Genomic DNA, 11,739 nt, shown 5'->3' on the forward strand with positions numbered 1-11,739 from the left:
GGGATTCACATGGGCACTTTACAAACACCTCTCAATGCCCCAGTGCACAATATAATTACTGACCACTGCAGAAAAAAGTACAAACAAAACTGCCAAATTGGAACTCATGGATCTACTTAAGGTAAATGCTTAGACCCAGCAGCAACTGTTGGTTATGTTGTATGATGTGCAGCAACATTTCTTAGATCTATCCAATCTCCTTTCTCAAGTCCTTTGTAGGTTTCCACTTGTTTGTGTAACTTATTCCAATCTCATACAGGTATTGTGCACACTCAGCCAGCACATAACGCAGGGTTCAGAATTACCAGGGCAAAAGAGCCTGGTATCTTCATACCAATTGGACCTTATGGTCATACCACCTTAGGCTGCACAAACCTTCAACCACGCGAAGTGGCCTAAACTCCCTCTCAGCAGCCCTGCCAGCAACATAGTAATATAAATGCATCATGTGAGTGTCCAATGTAAAGTACATGACAGTGCAATGTTATTTGTAATGTGATGTATGACCATTATATGCCTATGGGCAGCACAGTGGCCTAGTGGTTAGCACTTCTGCCTCACAGCACTCAGGTCATGAGTTAAATTCCCGGCCATGGCTTTATCTGTGTGGAGTTTGTATGTTCTCCCTGTGTCTGCGTGGGATTCCTCCGGGTTCTCCGGTTTCCTCCCACACTCAATAAACATATTGGTAGGTTAATTGGCTATCAAAAATTGACCCTAGTCTATGCCTGTCTGTCTCCCTGTGTGTGAGTGTGTGTCTATATTAGGGAATTTAGACTGTAAGCTCCAATGGGGCAGGGACTGATGTAAGCGAGTTCTCTGTACAGCGCTGCGGAATTAGTGGTGCTCTATAAATAAATGATGATGATGATAATAGTCACTAGGACTACACAGCATTCTTCCACATGCCCCTTGGTAACCAGCCAGGGCTATACCAATGGTGCTGTTTAGTTATATGAGCAGAGACACATTGTTTTTTTGTCAAGTGAATCTTTTTTAAACAGAACAGATTCGTGATTGTGGTGTCATCAAGATCAACATGTATTTTTACACCAAGTCTTCATGAGCCACATCAAATACACCTCCTAAGTCCAAAAATCCTCCCTTTTGCTTTCAGGTCCAACCAGTTCTAAGCATAAATCACTATAACTAAGACAATGTTGTCACCCCGACCGTGACCCTAATGCTGTGATGGGCAAGCAGCTAGGTTTTGGGTGCCTCTCATGCAGCCCCTATTTTTTCCAAAGGACCACACATTCTTTTTTATATTTTGCTAATAGAAGAATTGAGCACATTTGAGAAATATTTGAGATTCATTATAACTAAAAATACTGTTACTGTGAGGACTAAAGAACTTCAATAGGGTTCAATAGGGCTGATGCTCACTATGTGACACATTGCCAGCATTACCATCTCCAAGTATTTGCTTTTGTTACTTTTCTTAAGGAACTATCAAACAGTGTGTACAGGTGCCGTGATATCACAGTGACTGTTCATAAGAACAGTCCCCTTTGTCATTGGCCGATTCTAGGTTACCAGGACATCTGAGGCACAATCCTGCTACATGATTAAGCTGCCCCAAGCAGTTGTAAGACACAGAAATCAATAATACTGTAACACTAAATTGGTTGGTGTAAAAAATGATTTTCCTGTAATAAGAGGATTCTGAATTTATAAATACTTGTAGCACCCTTTATAGATGTAAAAACAAGCTTCTACCTATATTTATCAGCAGGATTCACACGGACAACTTGACCTTTAAGTGTTGAGCTATGTCTATAAACCTGAAGGGGTCACATTGTTTTAGTTGAAAATAGATTTTGGTCTGTATAAGTGATCGGCCATCAGCTATTAACCACGGATTGTATGATTCCACTGTTACAATTAAACTTTGCATTTTACAAATGTTACCTACCACAATTGTATTTTATTTATTTCACACTTATTAAGGGGCAATGTTCTCATCAGTAATTCCTCAATAACTCATTTGGATATCCTCTCTGTAACAATGTGTCAAATAATTTGGCATAAGATAATTTCTCCTCATTTTGAACTGCAAATACTATTGTGCTCTAAGAAACTGTGTGAAAGGAATGTTCCTATTAACATACAGGGGCTGGTAGCCATGATAACTGGGACTGGTGTTACAAGCCATAGATTTTCAGTGTAATGTGGTCTTTAGCTTGTCATTTTTTTAAGATTGAAAGACCGATTGTTCTGGTGTGTGTTGGTATACATGGCCCCACAGTGATGTCATCATGGGAGTGTTGTCACAAGACTCTGACTACATAAAAAAATCCCTCTGGGAATATACTGCAATGTAGGCACTGAGGACACCACATGCACAGTGTAAATATCTGACCCGAACATGTGCCGTCACTTGTGCTGTGGTATAATGTAGACCGGCTTCAGCAATCATATACACAATGGAGCTATATGGCCGCTTGTGATGACATTATCGCACTTGTCGATACACATAGGTTGTCCATATGTGTGTGTGATGACATCATCGCATATACAAAGACTCAAAGAGCTCTGGGATAGCAGTTTTGAATCTGCAAGTCCAGGCTCAGCAGTCCACTTACTGTGTAACCTTTGACTCTTGGGTAAAGCTCTTGAGTGAATAACTCTTCAAGCTTTGTATGTTATTGGGTGTGAATGCTTTCATACAACAAGGAAAACTGTGGAAACAGCTCCAAGATAACAAGGCTATCTAGGAAATGTGCATATAAATTACAAGTGTATAAAAGTATATTTAAAGTACTACCAGTACATCAAGAAAGGCAATCACTCCACATAAATTCTCTAGGTTACATTTAATTCTCACCTCAATTGAAAAATGTGATAACAGAATGAAAGATGTCAGGATCCCCAACACACCATGAATACATCATCAAATATAGAGGATTTACAGCACAAAGACCCAGTGGAAGAATAATCTAACTGGACAGTGACAGGTTACTGACTGCATCCTGATCAACTGTGTCCCTCCGCTGATGGTTTTCTAATCATCATCATCATCATCTGTTTATAATTGTGCCCAGAGTCCTTCTCCCAGACCTGGCTTGGATGCACCGGGGTGCAGCACACATGAGCAACAGGGGGATCATTTCAACATTATATACTGACTGATATACATCTAATTTGACATCAGCAACACAATACTGTCAGCATTTCCCCATCTGTCATGGATAAATTATTGGAAAACCTGCAAAGGCAAATAGGGCCGCACAACAAACACCTTGGGGTCCTTTCATGAATGATCAGCTGATTTTTATTCTGATGAAGCCATGTTGAAACTTACCCATGTGCTAAGGAAGACACTGATACCGTTAGTAAAAATTATTCCTCTTCTGGCTATCCAGTCTGGGTTGGGTACAATATGGTAACAGTGAATATGGCATCACTTATACTGTCAAAACCAAAATGGTGTTGTTGTAATGTCAACAGTCACAATGTTGTCATTCAAAGGGCAAAACCAGCAGCAGCCAATGGGTCCAGCACAATATAGTTAATACTAGAAACAAATCAAAACACACAAACATGAACCCCAAACCTTCCTCTTAAACACATTAACCCTAGTAATGCAAGCCTAGGCTGGTACTAGCAAAATTGGGGATACAAAAAGCATGGGGTCACCTCCAGTTTACTTAAAACCAGCACAAGGTTTTGCCAGCTGGTTCTGGAGGCACTATAGCTGGGGAACCCACAGTGTGGGCTCCCACTGTCATAAGGACAACCAGCTATGCTCGTCAGCAAAGGGCTGAATTCCCTAGAAAGATGGGGTCCACAAAAAAAGGTACCAGCCTTGGGCTCTTCCCAGACCCCCTAGGCGGTGGGCTTGGGGCGCTGATTTTTTTTTTATGCCAACCTGGGATTAATTTTATTAGATTTATGTCTATTGACAACCACGGATATTTGGAATTCATTTTATTAAGTATTTATTTAAAGCTTGGAAGATTTAAATAATTACAAATGAATTACTTGGTTGTTGATGAGTATTACTGTGGCTCGCTATTTTTTACTCAAAAATATTTTTATGGTGGTAAGAAAAGATATAACATCAAAAAGTACGATCAGGTAGAAATTACAGATAGGCCAAATTGACAATAAACATTGAGAAATATATAAATGGTTACATTTTTAAACGAATACTAGACCTAAACATGGTTGACAAGCTTTCTAGCTAAAAATAATTATTATTTAAAAGATAAAGGATGAAAGTAATCCAAAACTATGATGGGAATGTATGCTAAGGAAGAGTCAATCCAGAAACCGAAAACGACATGTAAGATGAAAGGGAGAAAAGCCGGATATCCTGAACCTAGAAACTAGCCAATCAGCCATCTAAGAAAAAACCTAACTATCTAACTAATTAGCAAACAAACTAAAAGACTATTTTGCTATCTAACCTAACTATCTAGTAGCTATGGCGCGAGCCTCGTGTACTATGGCCGGTATATAGATGATCTGATCATTATTTGGGATGGAGACACAAAATGTATTCAAGAATTTATTGTACATCTCAATCAAAATGATTATAATTTATCATTCACAGGTAATTGGAGTAGGGAATCAGTACATTTTTTAGATCTTACTCTTCTGATAAAAAATCATAAGATTGTAACTGAAAACTATCAGAAACCAGTAGATACAAACAACTATATAGAGTTCAACAGTGGACACTACAAACCTTGGTTAGAGAATATTCCAAAAAATCAACTTAGTAGAGTAAGAAGAAATTGTACAGAACTTCAAAGCTTTGATAGACAAGCGAAAGATATGATAAATGCTTTTGAAATGAAAGGGTATCCACCACAAATTTTAAAAACAGCTTATGAACATACAAAGCAATTAGACCGCAATTCATTAATAGAATCAAAAAAGAATATTAAAAATAATAACAAATCAACTGAGATAGCAACTAATGTGAAATTCATTACGAAATACAATAGTAAATCAAAGGTTATAAAACACATTATTCATAAAAATTATCATATCTTAAAACAAGACCCTGTTCTCAATACCACTATTGCAGATAAACCTATAATAATTTTTAAGTAAAATAAAAACCTAAGAGACATGTTAGCACCAAGCCATTTCCGTTTAAATAAAGAAAAATCAAAAGAATCACGAACATCCAGTATGATGGGAGATATAAAGGGAAACTACAAATGCGGAAAATCCTGTTGTACAACATGTCAACATATTAGAAATAAAGATAAGGAAGTTGTATCTCACCACTCACAAGAAATTTTTACTATAATTGGCTTCTATAATTGTAATACTAATTATGCTATTTACGTATTGCAGTGCCCGTGTGGCCTGCAATATGTGGGTAGAACCACTAGAACGGTACAAACAAGATTTATGGAACATAGAAGAAATATTATAAACAAGATAACTAATCATAGTGTACCAAGACATTTTCTAGAGTCACACTCCGCTAATCCTTCAGGACTTAGGCTTTCCATTATTGAATCTATACAATCAACAGATAGAGGTGGTGACAGATTTAGAACTTTATGTGAAAGAGAAACTTTTTGGATATTCAAACTCCATACTTTAATACAAGAAGGTTTAAATGAACATTTATAATTTGGATACAGATAGGGTTACCTATATACTATATATCACTGTTCCTTGTTGTTTTAACTGTATTGGGATATTTACTGTCATTTATCCAAGATTTGTATTTTCAGATAGATAGTTTACTAGATTAGAATCCTCTATACTATAATATCAGGAGTTGTGGCTCAATTGATATACATACTGTTTGACCACATGGGGTTGAGAGTTCAATTCCCCATTAGAATGGAATAATCCCTAACAATAATAATTCTTGATTAATTTAATATATTTCTGTTTGCTAAATCTCATTGTTTGCTTTTGGTTTATATAAATATACATAAATAATCCAATTAAATTTTAATTGGATAACCATTGAACTCATAATGCGAATCACATGAGGTATCTCCGAATAGAAGATTTTTTGTTAAACTAGCTTTCCATCCTTTTTCTCATATGTAAGTTATTTACACCTCTACTTCATTATGAGCTGTGGCTCAATAGACATACACTAGGTGCCGAAGAAGATAGGATTGGGAGTTCAATCCCCCATTTAAAAGAATTTATTTTACTTTAGTTCTCTTTGTTAAATAAAAGACCTTTTTATTTTTTATTTACATTCTTTATTTATACATTTAAAATATATTGTAAACCATTTATAACTACATTTTATATAGAGAGCGATGCTCGATAATATTGAACAGTGCTTTTAAGCTCCTCTTTCCTCCTTCCCTTAGTTATATATATTTTATGTGATTTCCTGGACAGCTATAAAAAATAGTGTTTTATTATAGTCTGTTATTATAACAATATTCATGTTCAGCTTTATATGTTTAATATAGGATATATGTGTATAGTAAGTAGTATATAAATAAGAGAGTCTTTGAAAATAAATATATATATATATATATACAAAAGAGAAAATTGGGCTGCTAATTAGCAACACCAGCTTCTAATTAACACAAGCAGGCCCTACAAAAACCCACAGGAATCATTACTGACTATCTTTGAAAAAGTTGGCCACAGAGCTGACAAAACGCGTTACCGGGAACAGGAGGACTCTTCTTATTATCTTTGAGTAACGGAGGAACAATATTTATCATCTTTTTCCTCTTTTGGATACCAATAAAGCGGATACATTAGATTAAGAATATACAGACATCATATCTATATCGGACCTTATTGGGACAACATCAAGCAGAACTAATACACAGGTGCCCCTGTGAAAGAGCACGATTATCACCGTTGCCCACATATATCATTTATAGAGGATTTTCCCAGACTATATATTATACCAACATGAGCGATTGTGCTGGATTGAGAGTGCACAAATCTTGTATCTAAAGCGGATAGGATCGGGGCTATATCAAGCGGGAATAACATACAGATGACCCGATGAAAAAGTACAACTAACCCCACCGCTTCTAGATACCATCTACAGATAATTCAATTAGATGTTACATGAGAATATACATCATAACATCATAAGGTCTGTACATATTTTAATTTTATTTATTTTTTTCCTATTGAAAAACGGAGCACTAATCACGAGTGACCTCTGGATCTGTTGTCATCTCTCCAACGCTTTAAATTGTGTACTCTGACACCACCAAAGGAAATAAGGAGACACGTGAAGACTGAGTAAGAGACACATTGTGTCTACCTTCTAATATATGTTAGACACGTTGTGTCCATTTTCCACATGCATCCGCTATAGACTTTTTCCATACTTTTTCTCCTTTCTACATTTTTACATATGAGCTCCAACGACACAATTTTTTAAGATCATTATATATTGGTACCATTAATAGATACATTATTACATATATATATATTTTCTAATATATTTGTTTATTCTAACATGATACCTATATAACTTTTGTTTGGTGTCACTCACCGGACCGTGAGTGCTTCTTCCCGGACATTTAGGAACCGTGGTCGTCCTCCATCCTGAGGGACTGCGCATGCGCAGCCCTTTCCTAACCTTCAGTGTATGTTCCTTTAACTTAATTGGCAGATCAGGCAACCTCCCTATATTAAGCACCTGTGGTCAACACCACGTTGCCTGATCTTGGAGTCTCATTCCCTATGAGTCTCTGAAGGTGTTCCTGTGTTTCCTCGTTATTCAGCCCAGCTGATTCTTGTGGTTTCCAAACCACTTCTACCTCTGTGGTTTCCAAACCACTTCTACTCCTGTGGTTCCCATACCACTTCTACCATCATCTGTATCATCGTGACTGTGAGCTGATTCCTATCCGCTGCCTCCGTGCACTACAGTCTTCTATACCACTTCTACCATCATCTGTATCATCGTGACTGTGAGCTGATTCCTATCCGCTGCCTCCGTGCACTACAGTCTTCTAACCACTTCAACTCTACCATATATTATTGGGACTGTTAGCTGATGTCTATCCGCTGCCTCCGTGCACTACAGTCTTCTAACCACTTCAACTCTACCATATATTATTGGGACTGTTAGCTGATGTCTATCCGCTGCCTCCGTGCACTTCAGTCTTTCATTCATTTCCATTCACCTGTTCATGATTGTGACTGCCAGCTGATTCCTATCCGCTGCCTCGTGCACTACAGACTTCAACCTGCAACTCGTCTGTGTTTCATCATCGTGCCTGCTAGCTGATTCCTATCCGCTGCCTCCGTGCACTACAGACTTCAACCTGCAACTCGTCTGTGTTTCATCATCGTGCCTGCTAGCTGATTCCTATCCGCTGCCTCCGTGCACTACAGACTTCAACCTGCAACTCGTCTGTGTTTCCTCATCGTGACTGTTTGGCTGATTCCTATCCGCTGCCTCTGGGCGCTTCAGTCTTCAGTCCTTGTCAACTCTCCCGTGTTTCCCTGAGTCTGCTGCCTATGGTGCTACCTGCTATTCTCCGTGATCAACAGTTCCAGTTTAACTCTGCTCTCCTGTGTCCCATCGTTACTGCACCTGCTGGTTGCTATTGGCTACCTCCGTGTTCCCGCAGAGACCCGCTGCTACTACTCCTCAGCGCGACTTATCCATCTACTGCTGATCCGCGCTCCACGCTTTCCTGTGTTTCCCTGCTGGTCTACCTACCTGTGCGCTGCACCTACTAGACCACCGCTTCACCCATCCAGGGACTTCGCATCCTGCCGGCCTCCTGCCATTCAGGTATCTCTGCACTCCTGTCTGACTGCCTTCTCCTGAACCACGGTATGCATACTTCTCATTGACTGTGCTGTGTATTGCATACCTTGCTGGACTGTGTTGGTTCTCCTCTGGAGTGTGCTATCCGCTGAGTCTATTGCCATCATTGACTGTATTATCTTATGCTGGACTACTTCAAGAGACTTTCTATATTGGCAGTGTTGCTCAGTTATCTCTACATTAATATTGTGCATATTACTGTGGTTCAAAGTCAAGGTGCCCGTGTATATCTTGTGTTGCAGACTCTCCCCGTGCACCTCCTCACATATATATTCAGTGGTACAACTTGCTGAAGGCAGACCACTGATCCCTGTTCCTGGTATCACCTGTTCCATTATCCTCTCACATAGCAGTGGTACAACTTGCTATCGCAGACCACTGACTACCCGGATACCTCCACTTGGATTCCATTCCTTCACTCAGACAGCGGTACAACTTGCTATCGCAGACCACTGACTACCCGGATACCTCCACTTGGATTCCATTCCTTCACTCAGACAGCGGTACAACTTGCTATCCGCAGACCGCTGACTCTCATCACCCCCTCGTTTCTGTTGGACATTCCTCCTCACCATAGCAGTGGTACAACTTGCTACCGCAGACCACTGACTACCTTCACGTGTCCTTTGTCCATACAGTTCCTCGTGTATTACTACTTCATATTTCCAGTGCTGCTAGTCATAGACTTTCCTGAGCATCTCATCAGCTGCTATTTCCTGTTCCGTGATCACCCTGCTACCAGAGTACCATATTACCACCTATACTGCTCTGGTAAGCCTATCACCTGGTGATCCCTGGGTAAAGACTCCTAGTGCCCGTGACAGTAAGATCAGGCCATGACAGACCCAGATACGGAACCTACAGCCAAAGAGCTGCTGCAGCATCTGGTCAGCCGTGTGGAGCAACAGGACGCTCGCCAACAGCTGTTACTTCAATGTTACCAATCGTTAACCTCCCAAGGAACATCTGGACAGACTGTTACAGCTAATCTGGAAGCTCCTGTGCTTTCCTCCGTTTCCCCAGTGCCATCCCAGGTGTCTACAGCTCCTACGCTTCACCTGCCTACTCCGTCAAAATATGACGGGGACCCCAAAACTTGTAGAGGTTTCCTTAACCAATGTTCAGTCCATTTTGAACTCCAACCTCAAAATTTTTCTACCCATCGTTCCAGAGTGGCCTATCTTATCTCATTGTTTTCTGGACAAGCCCTGGCTTGGGCCTCCCCTCTGTGGGAAAGAAACGATCCAATTCTACAAGATAGTGCCAAATTCATTTCCACGTTCCGAAGTGTGTTCGATGAACCAGGTCGTGTGACCTCCGCTGCTTCCAGCATTCTTCGTTTGCGACAAGGCTCCCATACAGTAGGACAGTATGTCATTCAATTTAGGATCTTAGCCTCTGAACTTCAGTGGAATACTGAAGCATTAGTTGCCGCCTTCTGGCAGGGGCTCTCCGATAAAATTAAAGATGTACTGACTACCCAAGAGCTTCCTTCGTCACTAGAAGATTTGATCTCTCTTTGCCATCGTGTAGATATGAGATTTCGTGAAAGAGAGTCTGAGAAAACAACGGCTGTCAAAGCACCTCTTCGTTCAAACCCTCAATTTCGTCCAGCTCCATCCTCTGTGATTCCCATGGAGATAGGACGTTCCAAGTTATCTTCTGAGGAGAGGAAACGAAGAGTCAAGAATAGACTCTGTATCTATTGTGCTGATTCCACTCATGTTCTCAGCTCTTGCCCTAAGAGATCGGGAAATGCCAGGCCCTAACTAGTTCTGGAGAGGTGAAGTTAGGGTCCCTGGAGTCCTCTCCATCGTCTATGAAATCTAAAGTCTGCGCTTTTGATGTGACTATCTCCTTTGCTACCAAATCCTTTGAGTCACAGGCATTGATTGATTCCGGAGCAGCAGGAAATTTCATTTCTAAATCACTAGTGAATCAATGGTCCCTACCAGTGATCACTTTAAAAACACCCATTACTGTGACGGCTATAGATGGATCACGTCTCATCAATGGTCTCATCACCCAGAGTACGTCTCCAGTAACCCTTCAGATTGGTGTACTACACCATGAAGAAATTTCGTTTTTAATTCTTCCAGTTACGACAAGTCCGATTGTCTTAGGCCTTCCATGGCTTCAGTGTCACTCTCCCCAGATTGACTGGCGCACTCCTCAAGTTACGTCTTGGGGGTCTGAATGTCACCATCGTTGTCTTTCTCAAGTGATTCCTCTTAAAGTACAGCAATCTTCCATCGCATCTTCCTCCCCGGGACTCCCTCCTCAGTATGCTTCATTTGCCGATGTGTTTGATAAAGCTCAGTCTGAACGTCTTCCTCCTCATCGTTCTTGGGATTGTCCGATCGACCTTCTACCTGGCAAGACTCCTCCCAGGGGCCGGGTCTATCCTCTCTCGTTGCCTGAAACTCAAGCCACATCTGAGTACATACAGGAGAATCTCCAGCGTGGCTTCATTCGACCTTCCACCTCCCCCGCTGGAGCTGGGTTCTTCTTCGTCAAAAAGAAGGATGGATCATTACGCCCTTGTATAGATTTTCGTGGACTCAACGCCATCACTATCAAGAATCGGTATCCCATTCCGCTGATCACTGAGCTATTTGATCGCATCAAGGGAGCTCGGATATTTACTAAGTTGGATCTTCGTGGTGCCTACAATTTAATTAGAATCCGTTCCGGTGATGAATGGAAGACCGCGTTCAACACCAGAGATGGGCATTACGAATATTTAGTAATGCCCTTCGGGCTGTGTAATGCCCCCGCTGTTTTCCAGGGTTTCATCAATGAGATCTTTCGGGACTTATTATATGTATGTGTCGTTGTCTACCTGGACGACATATTGATCTTCTCACAGGACCTGCCTTCTCATCACCAACATGTGGCAGAGGTCCTCTCCAGACTGCGGAAAAACTCATTGTTCTGTAAATTGGAAAAATGTTCATTCGAATTACCCCAGATTCCATTCTTGG

Source organism: Mixophyes fleayi, chromosome 4 (assembly GCF_038048845.1).
Source record: "Mixophyes fleayi isolate aMixFle1 chromosome 4, aMixFle1.hap1, whole genome shotgun sequence".
In the NCBI taxonomy this organism is placed as follows: Eukaryota; Metazoa; Chordata; class Amphibia; order Anura; family Limnodynastidae; genus Mixophyes; species Mixophyes fleayi.